The following is a 17,157-nucleotide window of genomic DNA, read 5'->3' as shown; positions in this document are numbered from 1 at the left end:
TTTTTCGCGCATACAAACATCACGTGATCCCCACTCTCAGACCCCTTGTTCTACAGAACAGCTGAGATCTCAGTTATTTGACAATATTGAAGTACTTACACGTGAATCTGGATAAGTTGTCATGTGTTAATAATTTGTTTTAATTACTGAATGTCCATTTTAATATATTTGTTTTGTCTTTTAAAACATGAGTTCGTCACGAAGAAAGTGTAAATACAGTAGTGATTTATTTTGTTATATTTGCGGTGTTTATATAACAAAAAAGAAATATCACAGAGTTTGTCGAGGAGACTTATGCTGATTATATCGAATATTTATTTTTAAAATGACAAACTAGATAGATCATGGTTCCTCATAAAGTTTGTAAGTCCTTTGTTGAGTCTTTACGGTTGTAGAAAAAAGGAGACCGTTCTGGATTAGACTTTGGTATTCCAATGATCTGGATGGAGCCTAAGAATCATTTCTATGATTGTTACTTTTGCACAGTAGATGCTAAATGTTTTAATCGAAATCAAACGTGGAGATATCTAGACTAACAGTCTACAAAATGTCCTGTTCTACACAGTGAAAATCTCCCTCGGCCTAATTACGTTTCAAAAGTAACTCGCATGCCCTCAGAAACAATGATATTGCCAAATTCACAGAAATCGGAACAATCTATCAGTGGAAGTGAATGGGAGGATGAATCATCTACGCCGAAGTTATTTTCTCAAAATGAACTCAGTGATTTAATACGTGATCTCAATTTATCAAAACAAGGATCAGAACTGTTAGCCTCAAGATTGAAAGAAAAAAAATTATGGGCTCTAACAGTAACAATTACAACATACAGAACGCGAGAAAGTGAGTTATTACATTTTTTTTTGTGAAAATAAAAGACTGGTGTACTGTAATGATATCGCGAAGCTGCTTCTAGACATGGGTTTAAAAGAATACAACCCGAAAGTGAGTGGCGCCTTTTTATTGACAGTTGTAAAAGAAATTTTAAATACGTCTTACTGCACAATGGAAATAAATTTGCATCAATTCCAATTGCTCATTCAATAAAACTCAAAAAATTAATTACGCGAAGCACCAATGGCCGATCTGTGTGGATTTGAAAATGGTTAATATTTTACTTGGTCAACAAAGTGGATACACGAAATACCCTTGCTTCATTTGTATGTGGCACAGTAGAGCAAAACAACTTCATTGGGAACAAGATGTTTGGCCTGTAAGGAATTCTTTAACTGTTGGTAAAGCCAATGTAATAAGGGAGCCGTTGGTGAGCAGAGACAAAATCATACTTCCACCATTACATATAAAGTTAGGAATTATAAAGCAATTTGTAAAAGCGTTGGACAAGGAAGGAGATTGTTTTAATTACATTTGTAGAAAATTTCTGAAGCTTAGTATGGAAAAGTTGAAAGGTGGAATATTTGATGGTCCTCAAATACGGCAATTGATGAAAGACACAGATTTTATTAAAGTTATGACTGTTCTGGAAAGTAAAGCTTGGAAAAGTTATGTGTTGGTAGTCGAAAATTTCCTAGGTAATCATAAAACACCAAATTACGAAGAAATTGTTCAAAATATGCTAACAAACTTTTAGACCTAGGAGCAAATATGAGTATCAAATTATACTATCTCCGCAATCGTCTTGATAAATTTCCGGATAATTTAGGAAATTATAGTGAGGAACAGGGAGAGCGGTTCAACCAGGATCTAAAGGTGATGGAGGAAAGGTATCAGGGTCGATGGGATTGTCACATGATGGCAGATTACTGCTGGTCTTTAAAAAGAGATTGTCCCCTGAAAAATTATAAAAGAAAAGCTCATAAAAGGTGTTTCATGGAAATATAACATATGTTTTGGACATTATCCTCTCTATTTACTTCGATGTATCCTAATTTTTCAAAACAAAACTGACATTATAAATATATCTGTTATTTTGTTTCTTGTTTTCCGATTTTTGTAAAGTAAAATGAAAATAAAGATTAAAAAAAAACGAGAGCAAATCTTACAAAATCATTGATAGTTTCATGAGTTGTGAGCATAAATATATCCAAAATCAATCAACAAAACCACTGTGGTGTAGTGAAATTATTATTTGATAAACATATTTATACTGTTGTCTCCAAAGCCTGGCGTAGGTTAGGATTTATGATGAGATCTACGGTAGCTTTTTCTAACATTGATGCAATTAAAAATCTCTTTGACTTTCTATTTATAACACCTACTCACAGAGCCAATGCCTGTCAAAACTCTCCTTTATTGAGAATGGCGACATCCACAAATCGTGTTAACAAAACCTGTTTCAGTATTCTTTCTATGCATTTAAAAAATTGCTCTTTGCTTCAGTTGGTGTGTTGCCTCGGGCGTTCTTGTGATATTTATATCACCTAGAACTTTTGCGGCATTATTACTAATTTCTCATTATTATTGTAAACTGTAATTAACTTCTGTACCCATTTGAGAAAAATAAATGTCAAACGTTCCTTTATAACCTCAAGAAGTTTCATATTTTTAATCCTAATGGGTTTGGAGAAAACAATTCTTTTCATTAACCTCTCTTTTCGCAGACTTAGGGATAGATTTAATTTGGTCATACTTTCTTGTACACAATTCCAAAAAAATATCTTTGATTGATTGTGTAGATAACACAAAAATCGTCTTCTCTTGTCAGCAGCATATTTCATTGAAAACCCAATTATAAACTTCTTCATAAAAAAGCAAACATTTCCAAAGGTTTCCCTTTTATTAAGTATTATTATTTTAAATATGTATGTCAGTTTCATTTTTAATCAAGTTCGGGTTGCAAAACGTTTGTTAGTAGAGCGAATTATTTCAAACAAACTTTAAAATTAACCTTTTTATCAGTTTAAAAATGTAATGGTATAAAACTAGTTAACTTATAAATTGAAAATGTTGATTGTAAAAGTTCATGTAGTGCTACATTAATAATTTATAACTTTGCGTATGAAGTTATTAACGCGAAAGTTTAGTTAACTACTTCACTTTAAATGAGGTGGTTAACTAGAGAAATTTCGCAATTTAATTAATCAGTTGTGAACCATTTTGATTTATATTTATTTAATAAATAATAATATTAAATAACACTTTTTGGGTTTAAACATTGTATTAATAGAAGTGAAACAATTCACCACCTCATTAATAATTTACAAAATATTTTGTGAATACATTTATTATTCACGTTATCGTTCATTATTTACCAACAATATCTGTCAATTTTTTTTTGATAAAACCTGTACCAACTCAAAATAGTAGAATTGGAGGACATAAACCGCTGTTTATCGAGCGTTCCCACAACGAACGCCGTAAAACATTTGTTTGCTTCCACAGGGTTTAATATGCGTATTTTAACGTGTATTTGTGCCGGACTCGCGTTAATTAATATGTTATTCCGCGGTAATTAAATTCAGCTTGAAAAGTGTAATCATGGCGTTCCGTGAGTTATATCGAATAACTGTCAAACACTGGATAGATGAACTGCGACCGCATTTGCGTTCGCGTTTACGCTAGAAGGACAAACGAATCCCAAAACTGTCACGATATCGAAGCAGATTAGCACTTTGAATCAATTTTGGCATCAATCAATTACTAACTGATGGCTGGATAGATACACTAACTGACAGACGAGTGTATAAATCTTGAATTTGAAATATCTCTGTTAATAAAATTGTGAATACTCGGTATCATTTACATAACGCGAGTGTTGGATTTACGAAGAAAAGTTTAACGATCACGAAAGCATGGTATGAATTTTCATTCAAATGTTCGTTGTGAACGTGTTGAAGTTAAAGTAGTATACAGAAACCTTTTCGGAGCCGCAAAACACACGTGCGAATATTAAGGGAAGACCGTTTCACGTCTGCAATAATTATGCCAGGGCCTCTGCAGTGTTTCGTGCTGAACCGCATAGCACCTAGTCGGGCGTTACGTGTCTTCGCGAAGTGCCTATTAGAAATAATGTATGAGGGACCAGCAACGCCCAACGCCACTTCTCGACTAAGCCAACTCCTAACTATTCTCAGTAAATTCCATATGAGCTAGAGGGATGTAACGACTCGTGATAAAACTCAATCTTGTGGCATTTCAACGGTACCGTTTATATTTAACTATTTAAACTTATTACAGATATAATTACTTATTGGTTATTTCATCATAATGTTGTGATTGGGAATATCTATAAATCGTTGTTACAATTAACTTGCGTAAGATTATATAGGATATAAGCTTTAATATCTGAGAACTTGCTTAATCAATCATTTTCTACGGTAGGTAACATATTGCCTCGGGGACCAAACTTTCCCGGAACTTACTCTTAACGGTGTGAGTTAGAACAGTTACAGGTATTTCGAAACTGTAAGTCAATAGTTCTGACCAAATTCGGAGAATTGCACGGTCTTGGAATAGAGCTGAGAGACTATTCGGTAATCGTCTAGATTAAAATTGCGGTTATGTTCTTGAAAACTTCATGCTTTCTCTATAAATTGCGAAGATTTCAATTTTAAAAAATAAGAAATTTTTATCTTTGTAGTCATAAAAATTCTGGTTGTGTTCAAAAATTATTACCTCAAGAACGAATACAGATTTTCAAATACGGTTTTATTCGTGAGAAAGTTCATACTTTCTTCTATACATGATGACTAACTCATCAAGAAATACCAAGTGCTCGATTTTCCATAATTTTTTAAAAATGATTGTACATAATAATTGTTAATTATAGAAAATCATAGAAATTCTAATTAACTTCAAATATTATTATCTCAAGAACGAATAGACATTTTCAAATTAGGTTTTGTTCATTAAAAAGTTCATACTTTCTTCTATAAATTGTGAGTAACTCATCAAGAAACACCAAGAGCTCGATTTTCTATGATTTTTTAAAACTGTTTGAACAAAATACTTAATTGTAGAAAATCATAGAAATTGTAATTATCATCAAAAATTATTATCTCAAGAACGAATAGAGATTTTCAAATTCCTTTTTTGTATAAATGGTAAGTAACTCATCAAGAAATGCCAAGAGTTTCAGCTCCCACGATGTTTTAAAAATGATTGCTAAATATTGCTAATTTTACAAAATTTTCAAATTCTGATTACCTTCAAAAATTATTATCTCAAGAACGAATAGAGATTTTCAGATACGGTTTTATTCATGAGAAAGTTCGTATTTTCTTCTATAAATTGTGAGTAACTCATCAAGAAACATCAAGAGCTCGATTTTCTATGATTTTTTAAAACTGATTGAACAAAATACTTAATTGTAGAAAATCATAGAAATTGTAATTATCATCAAAAATTATTATCTCAAGAACGAATAGAGATTTTCAAATTCAGTTTTGTTCATTAAAAAGTTCATCCTTTTTTGTATAAATGGTAAGTAACTCATCAAGAAATGCAAAGAGTTTCAACTCCCATGATGTTTTAAAAATGATTCCTAAATATTGCTAATTTTACAAAATTTTCAAATTCTGATTACCTTCAAAAATTATTATCTCAAGAACGAATAGAGATTTTCAGATACGGTTTTATTCGTGAGAAAGTTCATACTTTCTTCTACAAATGGTGAGTAACTCATCAAGAAAGACCAAGAGCTCGATTTTCCATGATTTTTAAAACTGATTGTACAAAATTGTTAATTGTAGAGAATCATAGAAATTTTAATTAACATCAAAAATTATTATCTCCGGAACGAATAGAGATTTTTAAATTCAGTTTTGTTCTTTAAAAAATTCATACCTTTTTCTATAAATGATGAGTAACTCATCAAGAAATACCGAGAGTTTCAGCTCCCACGACGTTTTAAAAATGATTGTTAAATATTGTTAATTTTAGAAAATTTACAAATTCTAATTAGCTTCAAAAATTATTATCTCAAGAACGAATAGAGATTTTCAGATACGGTTTTATTCGTGAGAAAGTTCATAGTTTCTTCTATAAATGGTGAGTAACTCATCAAGAAACACCAAGAGCTCGACTTTTCATGATTTTTTAAAACTGATTGTACAAAATTGCTAATTGTAGAAAATCATAGAAATTCTAATTAACCTTAGAAGTTAATATCTCAAGAACGAATAGAGATTTTCAAATTCGGTTTTGTTCACTAAGTGAACTCATTAAAATATACCAGCAGATTTCACGATTTTTTAAAAAAGATTACAGTACATTGTTATCTTTTGAAAATTCTATGATTCACAGTATCCAATCACATATTGAGGCCCAAACTTCTAATTTGCGCGAATAAATTTTTTACAATCTTGTATTTGCGGTGGTTGTTTAAAAACAAAGTAGAAAGTGTAACGAAAAATAAAGTTTTATCTGAAACGTACTCAATTCCAATATTCAATATAAGAAGAAAGTTTTGTATTCTAAACCATAATGAAACAGACCACAACGAAGTTTGTTCTGAAGTTGAAAGTAGTTTTCTAAATTGAACTTACCCTGTCCTGGCGATATCATGTTTACTTTAAATATTACCAAGACGGAAATTTTATGAAGTGCAAATAACTAACTTTTTCTACACCAAAGTATTCTTTATTTACCACTTTCGAACAAACTTTCTATATAACCACGGAGTATTAATTATCAATTAAACCCTCGAACGATGTTGGTTCAGGTGACCCCAAGAAACTTTCCGTAGTACTTTCGGTAATGGACTGTTCCACGGCCAAAGACCTTAAATTTTGCGAATTTCCTTGCCTCACCTAAATCCTCGTGACGCGTTGGTAAGCTTGAACGCACGGTCAGATTTAAGTTTGAATCGACGCAACTTTGCGAATTAATTTGGTAAGTTACCGCAGTTGGTACAATCCAGATCGTATTTGTGGCCAATATTTATGACCCGCCCGGTGTATATTCCATACGCCTGGATCAGTTGCTCGTAAAACTTTGGGCAATAGCGTTGCGACGCCTGTGTTATGACAAGACCTAGCGCAGTTTCACCGCCAGCTTTACGAGTTACCCAGTGCGCTTTTGTTTTCCCATCAACGTCATCCGAAAAGCGTCACCCTACAAAGCTTGTATGTAACAGAAAATTCCCCGGATATTTTACTGGCACGAATAGCCAGCAGTAATGTTTTACTGCACGTAAATTCAGAATTACAATGCGATTATCACGTCACCACATACGTTCGTAATTGTGTTGGTGGACAACGTTTAATTGCTACATTAAATAAATAAAGTAAGTGGAAGAATTTAATCTTTTAACAGAAATTTAATGTTAAAACTCGATCTACCGTTTTGATATAATTTTAGACTTAAATTGAAGTAATGAAGTTGACGCTTGATTTAGTTTAGTGGAAATAGAGGAAATTTAAAAAAGATTAATTCGCGTTTACTGCACTCTACCTTTTTTATTTATTTACTGGAAGCTATTTGAGCGCAGGCCATCTATCAACCAGGGCAACAGTTAATTCGCTCATTTCGTCGAAAGCTGAACGCCAGGGGATGATCGATGAGCTTTACCTCTGCGCGACACTTCTAAAACTGCTGATTGCTTTACAAACTACCTGTAATCTGACAATCTATAATCCCAGAACAAAGCGCAGTTGAAAACCGCGGGATATATCCGATATTTGTCCCTCTTCGACAAATAACCTTGTCCTTTGTACGTAGGTTTATCTAGATAACGTTGCTCAAAGGGGACATCTTACAATAACACCACGACATTGATATCAGGTTTCAAGGACGTCATACTCATTAGTACGTTCTCTCACGTCGTGATCCTTCTGTGACAAACCCTCCGTTGTATTGCCATCCCTTGTAGAATACTGTGACCCGACCAAGGTGATTGCACGTTCAAGTTCTCAGCGGCAAAGGGTGCTTGAATTTATTTTTGTTTTCAAAGGTTAATAACGAATCCAATTACCACAAATAAATTTATGTATTTTATTAAAAATATGGTGGAATATTATGGCATAATAATTGGTTAATAGAGATAAAACTTGTAACTCTACACTTACAATTAGAATTAGAAACATTCGAGTTTATCCGGGTGTCTCTTAAGGGGGGGAATACATTTACAACCTACAAAAAGCTCAACAATTTTTTTTTTAATAATAAGATTCTTAGACATCTTAAGATTGTGGTACTACAATATTATTATAATTATCGAAATTCTAAATATTTTCGGAGTCATAACCGCTTTCCTTGAAGCGCATACTTAGCTAATTCTTTAAAAAAGGGTTTTCCTCAAAATATTCCTAGAATATATTAGGTAATATGATGAACCGAAACATAAGATAAACACACAATGTTGGATGGAAAGGAAAATTGATAGATGCTTTAATAAGAAAACTGACTACATATTATGGACTGGCTACTTGCAGAAATATAGACAAAGAATAAGTACAGAGAATATGAAAAAAGCGATAATGGCTACTTATTATCACATATGCTCTTCAGACGAACATCCCAATCGTCAGTACTGTCTGGTAGAAACTGAGAGTTGGTGCTAGTGGCAAAAAACTAAAACTTTTGGATTAGATCAGTTAGTCGTCAACCACCTCATCCTCAACCATTTCATCCAAATGTACAAGAACATGTACTGGCAATTTATAAAGATCTATCTCAAGATAATTTGCTGGTCAGATGTCTAGGAGGTCACACTCAGAATGCTAACGAAAGCTACTTGAAATTTCTACTATATTTCTAACTAAAGAAACTTCTACTATATGAAGCTGCCGTACAGGTAATAAACACTCTTAATGAGAAATTTGAAACTACGCGTGGATTGAAGCTCCAACACTCTTCAATTTGGAACTGAAATGTATTACAAGAAGGATGAACATTGATAGGGATAATCTTATAATGACATGTATACAAAATTAATACCTGCCTCATTAACCAATGTGTTCAACCCAAAGAAATTGTATATATAGAAGCAGTTGTAAACACTAAAACTTGAAGCCAACACAACACGCGGTTTGTTTACTAACAACCTTTGTCGAAACCAGTTGAAACAATGAACGTGCACAGATCGGACCAGCGGCCGATTATCGCCGAACATTCCCGAATATTATTGCCCCTAGAATAAGGCATGTCACTAAAATAAATAAACCTATTTGCGAATCAATAAATGATTCGTTTTTCTTCATTTTTATTTATTTATATTTTCTTTGTAAATAATTTGTATGCAGAGTATACTAGTACTTTTAGTTAGATATAAAACTTATCAATCAAAATACTACATACATACTTGTATCATTTACCAAGTATATTGTTTCTACGTCCTCTGATTAATTTAAAAGATTACATTATATTTATTGTGTTTAACACTTTCAAGTCTTATTAAAACTTAACAAAGATATAGAAAAAAATGCATTCTACAATTTATAAAAGTGTTACGACAATAATTTTTCAATTAGTAGTTAGTTGAACAATAAATTTTTAATTGTAATTTTATATAAGAAATTAGGATGCTCTTTGGATACGCCACTGGATAAAGTCTGACCAATTTCATCTAAATCGTATACGCCACTGTCGCTAGGACCAAGGTCAATTTTGTTTCCAAACAAATGCTCTTACGTTGGCTTCAAACCGGTATACGGGCGAACATAGGCGATGCGGCTTCTATATATACAATTTCTTTGGTTCAACCTTTTGGCGACATTCTTGGCGAATATCACGAATATCCAACGTCAGACTGTTTACTATTGATCAATTGGTCATTATTGAGTTACTGTTATGTAAGACATTCGTAGAGTTTAAGCAAGCCTATAACCAGATTTCCCATTGATAGGGAGACTCTATACTAAATACTGCACGAATTAGGAATACCACTAAAACTAATAAGGCATCTAAACAATCTAAACACTAGCGTGGATTAAAGCTCAATACTCCTCAATTTGGAACTGGAATATGTTATAAGAAGGATGGCAAGGATAACTTTATAATCACAACTGAATGAACTCAATTAAGAAAAACCAAAAAACTTAAGAAAAGAAAAACTTAAGAATAAATTGGACATTGAGAGAAAGATATTGAGAAGAATTCTAAACCCAACAAAAAAGAAAAACTTATCGCGAATAAAGTGCAGCTACGAAACTTACCAAATCTATAAAGAACCCCCTGCTGAGAGAATTCTGCAAGCTGAAAAGGTTGAGGTGGGCCCGACATGTCGTAAGGATAAAAGATAGTAGCATTCCAAAAGAGCATGCAAAAGTATATTGTATGGAAAGAAACTGGCAGGAATTCAGTGAGAGCCAGAACCGATTGTACTTGGATGTTAGGGCCAACTGAAATGAGTTTGGCAGATATTGTCTTCTTGAAATAAATGACAGTTTTGGTAAACATCGCTACATCAAATTTCAAACCAACAATTTACAAGTTCCGAACATATATTCTTTGGAAAGAAAATTCAACGGGATTAAGCTATCTAGAAAATACGGAAAATAGGTGAAAACTTGACACTTTTTGATACTATTGATACTCAACCCAACTCAATTTTTTTACCAAATTGAACTTAACATTATGACGATGAAGACATTACATCCAATTACATCAGCTAATTTACTACCAAGGATGATCTTGTAATGATACATGCACAAACAACTTTTCTTAAAGACTTCTATTTGCTGGCAATTTAAACGGTAGACATCCTCTAAAAAGTCCCGGTTTCAAAATCGATTATCTTTCACCAATTTGTTTGTGCATTCAACTTTGTGGTTGAGGGAAGAAGCATTCTCATAGTGGACCCAATTAGAGATGCTGTGTTATGTTGATACAGGTATAAAATCTACAACGAGGTGATATTTGTTTTTCAACTGCAAAGAAGTCTTTAAAAGACCTTAAAAGGAAATCAACGTTCAAAATCTCAATAAAGACCTTCAATTATACCACCACGACCAGAAGATAAGCCTTTTGTGTTATAAACAGAATAATGGGTGCGGAGTTTAAACAAGAACTGGAAATATTTTGCCATATTCAGCCTTATTTGGAAGACTGATTGTTTACTATTATGGCTCTGAAGGCTGGAAGAACTAAATGTCAATAATTTCCAAGATTTTTGGATTGTTATTAAGATGCTGCGAATACCAAACGGCTGGCATTTTCGAGATGAGGTGATAGGAACCAGCTTGCCCAAAATTTTAGTTGTATCTGGGTTGACAAAACTACGAGGTTTAGATTGAGACGTATTGGTGGTTCTGTGGAACGTATAAAAGGTCCCATCATTTTGGGGATGCAGAGATACAACGTGCCCTTTGACACACCATACATACAGGGTGTCCCACGACGTGACTGCCATAGCTTGGGAGTGCGTTGCTGGGGTGATTTCAAGTCAAAAATGTCTAATGAACATACACCCAAATCGCTATCGTAACCGAGCTAAAGCATTTGAAATTTTAAATAAGTAGTAGTAGACCATTTAAAAAGAAATAGCTTTATTGAATTAGTTGCTCAAAATATCTACCCAGTTGCTGTATACATAGTCTAGCTCTTCTTAGAATTGACGTGGTAGCTCTGCTAACAGTCTCAGGATCAGCACGAATAGTTCCTGTGGCATCCATAATTCTAGCTACTAGTTGTTCTCTGTTTTCAATATTTTCTGCATAAACAAAACTTTTCAGTCTTCCTCATAAAAAGTAATATAAGGGATTAACATCTGGTGACCTTGCTGGCCAAGGAACTGCTGAACAATAAATAATAAATTATCATTCACAGCCAGCTGGACTTTTCAATAATAACAAAACCAACAGCTTGTAGCTCGGTTACGATAGCGTTTTGGGTGTATGTTCATTACGCATTTTTGACCTGAAAACACCTCAGCAACACACTCCCAAGCTATGGCAGTCACGTCGTAGGACACTCTGTATATGGAACTTGTTATACACCAACATCATCCACCAATCTAGCAAATCAACGGATACTACGGAACTAAGCGATTGCATCAATGAGGTGAAAGATACGAGACTTGTAACGAGCAAAAAGAAATCACCAGTTAGCAAAAGAAGATTTTTCCTTTAACACAGTTAATTTCTTCGTAACATTATTTATTCATGTGTATGTAGATCGTATAAGAGCTGTATATATCTCCGATGAAACATGAATTTATAGAGAAGCGCCCAACGGTTACTAATTTAAGCCATTTCACCCATTTTGTATTGGATGTTGTGAATGATAGGAGTCAAGTTGATACAGTACACAGACATGTCACAAGCGCTTTGACCAAGTGGACCATGGTATCATGCTTACTTAACATACATGCAGGAGATTAAGCAAAATTCAAAATTAATTATGCCATAAATTATTAAAGCCGTTAGAAATACAGCTTATATAGGCTAACGAACGCTTCAAATCGACGGTTTGGCGATTTCTATTTGAAATTTCTACTGTTATTGCGACTAGCTGTTTAATGAAAGACAAAGTGCCATTTTACAAATAATGAATTCATTCGATATTGTTATTGGCAATAAAGCCAAAATATACAGGATAAAACGGATGAACACCGAATTATTCAGCAAGAGCGACGTCGTGAATCGCTGTCCATAGAATCTCGAAAAGTACGAAAAGGATAGCTACGCCGATTCTTTTTAATTCTAGATCTAGTATTAGTTCTACTTTTAGTTCAATAAAAATATACAATAACTTGGCGCCGAATAACAACTAAAGCTAATTTGAGAAATATTCGAGAACCATTTTAAAAACAACGGAATCTCTTAACTATTCTTAAACACATAATTACACAAAATTACTGTCAATTTAATAACAAAATCTTTAAATCAGAATGGGTCTTTCGATCTCCAGTATTTTAGATGATATTTATCTCGATTCTATAGAAAAACAATTTATTCTACATAACACCAATCCCTTTATTAGTAACATAAATAAATGGATAAGATATATTAACGATATATTTTGCATATGGAACGGAGATGCAATAGAACTCAACAATTTCCTTACACACATAAATAAAATCCATGCAAGATTAAATTTCACATTGGATATCGAAAGCAACAATTCTATAAACTTTTTAGATTTGACCATTTCAAAAAGATCTAACTCATTAATACTTAACATTTACAGAAAACCATCTTCTTTCAATACCATTATTCCTTACGATTCGTTTCATCCTCAAAGCCATAAATTAGCAGCTTTTTAATATTATTTATGTAGAACAATACGGTATCTTATAGAACCTACCCATAAAATTAGTGAATTAAATTTTATCTTTAATTTAGCTCACAAACATAAATTTCCTGTAAAACTTGATACACTTTTTTATAAAATCATCATAAAACATGACCCTCTATTTAAAAAGACCATCCGAAATCCTGTTAATTATTGTTCATTACCACACAATCCTTTGAATTTTAAAATTAAGCACATTTTACAAAACCACGGCATTAAAGTTAGTTATAAAACTAACACCAGCATTCTTAAATTATTCAGCAATTACAAGAATAAATAGGAAACACACAATTGCAGTGGAGTCTATTGTATTTCATGCATTAACTGCATAGCTATCTATATCGGACAAACAGACAGAAAATTATCAAAACGACTAGCAGAACACAAAACAAAACCTACTTCTAACGTATATAAACATAGACTTGAAACCGGACACAACATTGACTTCAAAAATTCTATCCTTATACACGTATGTAACAAAGGTAATAAACTCGACTTACTCGAACAATTTACAAATTATTTCAAACGCGGACCCCAAGGCGTACAGACCAATTAGCCTAACTTCATTTCTCCTCAAAGGGATGGAAAAGGTAATCGATCAATACCTAAGGAATGGAGTGCTTGTCACAAATCCACTCCACCCTAGCCAACATGCTTACCAGAAAGCAAAATCAACAATTACCGCTCTCCATGCTTTGACTAGCACCTTAGAGGAGGCAATTGCAACCAAAGAGATAGCCCTTTGTGCTTTCATAGATATAGAGGGTGCGTTTGATAACACCTCATATGAATCCATAGAGAAGGCTTTAAACGTAAAAGACATACATCCGTCGACAATCAAGTGGTGTATAGCCATGTTGAAAAGTCGGCAGATCACAGCCAGTCTGGGAGGCGAGTCGCTGACTATAAAGGCGCTAAGAGGATGTCCCCAAGGGGAAGTGCTATCACCTCTATTATGGTGCCTGGTAGTTGATGACTTGATGAACACCCTAACTAAAAACGGATTTAAGATACAAGGGTATGCTGATGACCTGGTAATCACAATCCGAGGTAAATATGATTCAATCATAACTCAGCTAATGCAGAAAGCCCTACTACTCACCAGTACTTGGTGCAGAAGCAATGGGCTCAGCATCAATCCCAATAAAATCGAAATAGTCCCTTTCACTCGGAGAAGGAAGCTACAAATAAAAGCACCCTCCATTGAAAGCAGAACTATTAACCTCAAAACAGAAACTAAATACCTAGGGGTAATACTTGACAGTAAACTAAACTGGAACTCACACTTAGATAAGGTGAGGAAAAAGGCCATCATGGCAAACCAGATCTGCCGCAGGCTCCTAGGAAGGAACTGGGGTCTCAAACCACGAATGGATCATTGGGCCTACGTAGCAATAATCAGACCCATGGTCGCCTACGCCTCATTGGTTTGGTGGCCATAAACAAAACATAAGACAGCTCAACAACAGCTGGCACAAATCCAGCGGTGAGCATGTCTTAACATAACGGGTGCAATGAGATCCTGTCCGACGGCTGCTTTGGAAGCCCTACTCGGTCTCACACCGCTCCACATATATATACAAAAGGAGGCAGCATTAAGTGCCTTATCACTGAAAACAGTTTCTTCACTCAAGTTGATGCAGGGTAACCTCAGAGGACACCTCGAGATCCTCAAAGACCCATGTCTAAATCACCTGATTGAAATTAAAACGGACCTTATACCGACGGAATACAATTTCAACCAACCGTATAAGGTCATATTTAGTAGCAGGGATGACTGGGCGAAAGGAGGGTCTCAACTAAAAAGAGGAGCCCTAGCCTGGTACACCGATGCTTCAAAGACAGTAAAATCTGGAGTAGACATGGGCATCAGTGGACCAAATAGCCACATCAAATTGCCCCTCAGCTCGGACTTAACAATTTTCCAAGCAGAAGTTCTTGCTATAAACTTCTGCACCGCTTTGAACCTACAGAAGGGACAAAAAGGTGCATCCATAAACATTTTCACAGACAGTCAGGCCGCCTTAAAGGCAATTCAGGCCTACACGTGTGGCTCCGCACTGATCAGAGAGTGCACCAACAACCTGAGAGAACTCGCTAGGGGCAATGATGTTACCCTATGGTGGGTTCCAGGTCACAGCAACATTGAGGGCAATGAGAAGGCCGACAAGCTGGCCAAAGAGGCAGCAAACACGCCCTTCATTGGATCCCAACCTGGATGTGGACTACAAAAAAGCCACCTAAAACAAATAATCAACAAATGGGAATTCCAGGTCACAGACAAGCGAAGAGTATGATAACTCCGTCGCAAAACAAAACCAAAGAGGTTTTATGCCTCAGCAAAGGGGATCTAAGAACGCTCTCAGGCTACCTGACCGGCCATGTGCCCCTAAAATACCACCTCTTCCACATTGGACAAGCTGAGGATCAAACTTGTCGACTATGCAACGACGAGTCAGAAACTGCTGAACATATACTGTGCAATTGCGTCGCCAGAGGCCGTCTAAGGCACAACGTCTTCGGTAAAACTCCCCTGTTACCTACCGACATAAAGGTTCAAGACCTCAGGACAATACTAAGGTTCAGGGCTAAAGTTACAATAAATCTTATAGATCGCAGTAACGAGAGGGGCCGCCCTCCTCAGCCCGGCAGCAATAATAATAATAATAATATTCGAACAATTCGAAATCGACAAACGTAGAGATGACCTGAAAATCTTACTAATAAATGATCAGATCAACCTTATAGAAACCCCTCTCTATTCCTTTTTATAAATATTATATAGAATGTATTTTGTTCTGGTGTGTACATTTGGTCGAATATTTCGGATGACCTGTTTTCACATTTTATGTCCTACATTTATTTCATTTTAGTTCGTTGTCGTTTAAAGTGCCCTTAATTTTATTTTATATATACAAATATATGTGTTTTAAATTATATCAACATGTATTAACTAATTATATATGATATTTATCAATTTTCTTCAATTTTATCTATATATTTAATATAGATTTTTATAATTTTATCTATATTTTGTAAATTTGTACGCATTTGTAAATTTGGCTGATGATGATCGTAATTAACTGATCGAAACCGGTACCAACTACATTTAATATAAAACAAACAGAGGCTTTAATTTCATTTTAATTTCCCAAACATAATTAAAACTAACACTATCATTAGAACTAATACTAGACCTAGAACTAGAAAAATTCGGGTTAAACCGGGCGTCTCTAGTTCTAGGTCTAGTGTTAGTACTACTTTTTGTTCAATAAAAATATACAACAACAAATATATACAACACACGTCAAAGGGTGTATGAATTTATTATTGTTTTCAAATGTTAATAATGAATGCAATTACTGCAAATAAATTTATGTATTTAAAAATATGGTGGAATATTACAGCATAGTAATTGGTCGCTGAAGATAAAAGACTTGTACGTGAGGGAATGACGCTGTAAACGCGTCTTCGCATAGATGAGGAGGACGACGGCACGCTTTTGCCGGTCGCTTGCTGAATGCAAATTATGTAGAGAGAATGAGAAGAGAAAGGCTCCTGTGGTGATTAATCTTAGTCCGGATTAACGTAGACTTCATACAGTGAAGAGTATTATTGTTGGGGTGTTCGTGCCTCCGAAAGCCCAAGAGGACGACGAAAGATGCCAGTCCGTATTGATTAAAGCTGACATTTGGGCAACCTTATGCGGTATAATACACCGAGTCACAAAGAGCTGTCTTAGTAAAGGTTCATACCTACAACAAGACAAGTAAACGATCTTTTCAATGTGAAGGTGGCGTTGCGTTAGATTGTAATTTGTAGATCCCAGGAGAAAGAACGCCCGGAGAATAATAGACATCACGGTGTGTCAACAGGAAAAACTGATTCCAATTAAGTGCGAACAATGGAAGAAGAATCGGTCCCCGGCGGGGCCGTCATAGAGCATAGAATGCGGCAAATGATATTTATTTTTCGGGTTACTGCGCTCAGAATGGGCGTTTGTTGTCCAAACGTAGGTGAACC

General features: G+C 34.7%; 1 protein-coding gene across 6 annotated transcripts in view; it reads left to right on the top strand.

Moving 5' to 3' along the window:
• Window positions 1-17,157, top strand: part of LOC111424670 (nephrin-like) — a 365,438-nt gene that overhangs the window by 149,117 nt on the left and 199,164 nt on the right. The gene's annotated exons all lie outside the window — the stretch shown is intronic.

This window comes from Onthophagus taurus, chromosome 7, assembly GCF_036711975.1.
Source record: "Onthophagus taurus isolate NC chromosome 7, IU_Otau_3.0, whole genome shotgun sequence".
Classification (NCBI taxonomy): domain Eukaryota; kingdom Metazoa; phylum Arthropoda; class Insecta; order Coleoptera; family Scarabaeidae; genus Onthophagus; species Onthophagus taurus.
The sequence above is the reverse complement of the archived record's forward strand: the minus strand, read 5'-3'. Positions and strand labels throughout refer to the sequence as shown.